General features: G+C 43.5%; 1 pseudogene; it reads right to left on the reverse strand.

Moving 5' to 3' along the window:
* Nucleotides 1-362: 362 nt before the first annotated feature.
* Nucleotides 363-1,990, reverse strand: LOC132418797 (tubulin beta chain pseudogene; annotated as a pseudogene).
* Between the last annotated feature and the right edge of the window lie 2,689 nt (nucleotides 1,991-4,679).

Below are 4,679 nucleotides of genomic sequence, written 5' to 3' on the forward strand. Positions count from 1 at the left end.
CCAGCATTATGAAGGAGGTAAAGTGGAAGAGGGAAGGATCTCCCCCTTGACAGGGTGGTGGCCAGAACCTTACAAAGGAAATGGCTCAGGACAGTCCTTGGAGGGAGACTGAAAATGGAGATAATACTGTTAACACCTCCCCAGAAGCTGAGAGAGGAGCAGGGAGATATCTGGAAACTAGGACTTCAATAGCCTGGATGCCCCTCTCCAAAACCCCACCCCTTCCCTGTAGGGACTTCTACCTGCTGCTTGGTTTCCTTTCCCCTGGGCTACCACATGGGCCTAGGATGGTGGTCATCTATCTGGGTTACCAGCACATGGTTTTAAATGGGATTTGATGAGACCCAGCTTCTTGAAAGGTTATCTCGAAAACAGAGAGGGAAATGTTAACTGGACAGATGGGAGGAGTAGGCACCAGAAGGAAATACAGGGTTACCCAGAATGGCAGAAATCTAGGTTCCCCAGAGTGGAAAGAGAGAGGAGACATTCAACAAACAACAGATATTTATTGAGCGCCTATTATGTGCCAGGCACTGTTCTAGAACTACCCTCCAAAAAAAAAAGAAAAAACAAGACAGAGGCAGAAAACGCAAATTCTGAGGGAGAGGAAAGGGGCGGCTGAGGAAGGCAGAGGGGACTGAGAAGCCTGCGGTGGTGGGGACTTGGCCTTAGGCCTCCTCACCGAAACCCTCCTCCTCTTCTGCGGTGGCATCCTGGTACTGCTGGTACTCGGAGACGAGGTCGTTCATGTTGCTCGCAGCCTCGGTGAACTCCATCTCGTCCATGCCCTCACCTGTGTACCAGTGGAGGAAGGCCTTCCGGCGGAACATGGCAGTGAACTGCTCTGAGATGCACTTGAACGGCTCCTGGATGGCTGTGCTGTTTCCAGTGAAGGTGACCGTCATCTTGAGGCCACGGGGTGGGATGTTGCAGACGGCCGTCTTGACATTGTTGGGGATCCATTCCACGAAGTAGCTGCTGTTCTTGTTCTGCAGGTTGAGCATCTGCTCATCCACCTCCTTCATGGACATCCGCCCACGGAGGATAGCAGCCACGGTGACATACCGGCCATGGCGGGGGTCACAGGCAGCCATCATGTTCTTGGCATCCAAGACCTGCTGGGTGAGCTCCGGCACAGTGAGGGCCCGATACTGCTGGCTTCCACGGCTGGTTAGAGGCGCAAAGCCAGGCATGAAAAAGTGGAGACGTGGGAAGGGCACCATGTTGGCTGCCAGCTTGTGGAGGTCAGCATTGAGCTGGCCAGGGAAGCGGAGGCAGGTGGTGACACCACTCATGGTGGCCGAGACGAGGTGGTTCAGGTCCCCATAGGTTGGCGTGGTCAGCTTGAGGGTGCGGAAGCGGATGTCGTAAAGGGCCTCGTTGTCAATGCAGTAGGTCTCGTAGTGTTCTCCACCAGCTGATGGACGGAGAGGGTGGCATTCTAGGGCTCCACCACGGTGTCGGACACTTTGGGCGAGGACGCCACACTGAAGGTGTTCAGGATGTGGTCAGGATATTCTTCACGGATCTTGCTGATGAGCAAGGTGTCCATTCCAGAACCCGTGCCCCCGCCCGGCAAGTGGGTCAGCTGGAAGCCCTGCAGGCAGTCACAGCTCTCGGCCTCCTTCCGAGCCACATCCAACACCGAGTCGACCAGCTCGGCCCGCTCTGTACAGGGGCCCCTGGCCCAGTTGTTGCCTGTCCCAGACTGATCAAGAACAAAGTTTTCTGGTCTGAAGACCTGACCAAAAGGACCTGAGCGAACAGAGTCCATGGTCCCGGGTTCTAGATCCACCAAGATAGCACGAGGAATATATTTGCCCCCTATGGCTTCACTGTAGTACACGGAGATGCGGTCCAGCTGCAGGTCGCTATCCCCATGATAGGTGCCAGTGGGTTCAATGACATGTTCATCACTGATCACCTCCCAGAACTTGGCACCAATCTGATTGCCACACTGAATGGCCTGGATGTGCACAATTTCCCTCATTTTAAAATGTACTGTAATCTTTTTGCTCACCTCAAAGTATGTACAGGGCAAGAAAATGATATGTAATTAGTTTTTCTCTGCTGCCGGTCACAGGCTGGAAGGATGGGACGGGGCCTGGAGGCTGGAGCAGCGAGGTCCGAACGCGGAGGCAGGAAGGTTCTGAGAGCTGTGCTAACCTTTAGTATGCATTATCTCATTGAATCTCTCACATCAAGGCTATCAAGTAGAGACTATATATTTCCCATGTTATTGATGAGGACATTATTTCTAGCCCTGACAAACTATAATTTATGTATCATTATCCATATTTTACAGGTAATGAAACTGAGTCTTAGAAATATAAGGTAATTTAGCTGCCCAGGGTCACCCAGCTAACAATTGGCAGAGTCCAATTTCCAACTCAAAGCTACACTCTCTGATGCACTGCCTCTTTAAGAAAAACAGCCATACATTGCCTGAATGCAAATCTTACACTCCTAAATGCCCATGATCATAAACAAAATTAAAATGCTATAATAAACTAAGAAAATGATTAATAACAGATTTGGCAAAAGGTAGTTATCCTTAATATATAAAGAGCTAATACAAATTGAAAAGAAAAACACTCCGACCCCAATGGAAAAAGAGATCGAGGTCAGGTACAGCAGTTCACAAAAGAGAAAACATGTGTGTACAGGTGTGTGCACATGTGTACGCATGTATGCAATATACATATATAAGACTGGAGGGAAAAATCCAAAGCATTAACAAGTAATTCTTAGTGGTGAAATTATTAAATCATTTATTTATGACTTTATACTTTTTGTGTTTTTCACATTGTCTACAATGAGTATATTTTAGTTTTATGATCTGAGAAAAATGAAAGCTAGTCATGTTGGCACCGAATAAACTTGGTCTCATTGTAATTGCTAATCTTGTGCTCCACTGTCCTCTGGAAGTTCGCATTTGCATTTGACAAATTTCTCTGGGACAACATTCATTCATCCATTCGTTCTTTCATTCATTCATTCATCCAGCTAGTATATTTATTGAGCATCTACTAGTGTGTAGCCAGGCAATAAATAAGTAAAATAGGCAGACATGGGCTTTGCATACAAAAAGCTACATAAGAAGACAGACCTTAAGCAAATTACGTGATTAATTAATCATTAATGGTGCCTAAGATCTCCTAAACTATTACAGATGGTTACCTACACTCTACTTATTCCTTTCATCTCTGTTTAGGCTAGGTCAAATGATCCCAATCCACTGAAAAAATCTATCTACCGGGTTTTTATTAATAGTAAGAGGGTGATGTCTTATGGAACAAATGAGCAAGGCATTTAATACAGATACTGTCTCCAATTAAATTTTTTTTTCCAATTAAATTTTTAATTGAAAATTTTATTGAGATAATTGTAGATTCACATGCAGTTGTAATAAATAATACAGAAAGATACCATGTATTTTGCCCAGTGCCCCCGATGGTAATGTTTTACAGAACTATAGTACAATATCACAACCAGAATACTGATATTGATATAGTCTACCTATCTTATTCAGATTTCCCCAATTTTACTTGTACTCATTTGTGTGTACACGCATGTGTGTGTGTATATGAGTATTCAGTTCTATGTAATTTTATCAATTTGTAGGTTCTTGTGACAATCACTACAGTCAAGACACAGACTAGTTCCATCACCGCAAGGATCTCTTGTGTTGGTCACTTACAACCATACACACCTTCCTCCTCCACCCACCCCACCCCATCCCTAACCCCTGGCAGCCACTAATCTGTTCTCCAGGATATACAAATGGGCAAAAGATATGAAGAGACGTTTCAGGGAAGAGGATATAAAGATGACAAATAAGCACATAAAAATATGCTCGACATCATTAACCATCAGGGAAATACAAATTAAAACCACACTGAGATGTCATTAAATACCTATCAGAATAGCTAACATTTTAAAAAGTGACAACACCAAATGGTGGCAAGGATGTGGAGAAATTGGATCACTCATCCATTGATGATATGAATGTAGTATGATACAGCCACGCTGGAATAAAATATTAGCAAAACTATTGGCAAAAAAATATTGGCAAAACTAAACATGCCTACACATGAAACATATAAAGTTATAAACCAATGTTACCTCAATTTAAATTTTTTTTCAAAAATATTAAAATTAAACTCTATAAATCTAACCACTCAAAAAAAAAAACAACAACTAACCATGCAGTTACCATACAGCCCAGCAATTGCATCCATGGATATTTACCCCCAAATAAGTGAAAATTTAAGTTCACACAAAAACATGTACGCAAATGTTCACAGCAGCTTTATTTGTAAAATCCCAAACTGAAAACCCAAATACCCTCCACCAAATGAATAGACAAACTGTGGTACATCCATGCCATGGAATACTATTCAGCAATACATACAACGTCCTGGATGAATCTCCGGGGCATTATGCTTAGTCAAAAAAGCCAGTCCCAAAAGGTTGTATGTTGTATTATTATTCCACATACATAACATTTTTGAAATGCAATACATTGTAATTACTTGTTTTTTTGTTTGATTCTCCTTCTCAAGCTCTTTGACAAAACCATCTTTATAAATCAATAGTTCAAATGATTTTGGCAGTTTCCATTATAAGGAGTGTATCATGTCTGGTTATCAAATCCATCTTGCTGTGATCTACACCCA

The sequence above is a fragment of the Delphinus delphis genome, chromosome X (assembly GCF_949987515.2).
Source record: "Delphinus delphis chromosome X, mDelDel1.2, whole genome shotgun sequence".
Lineage (NCBI taxonomy): Eukaryota > Metazoa > Chordata > Mammalia > Artiodactyla > Delphinidae > Delphinus > Delphinus delphis.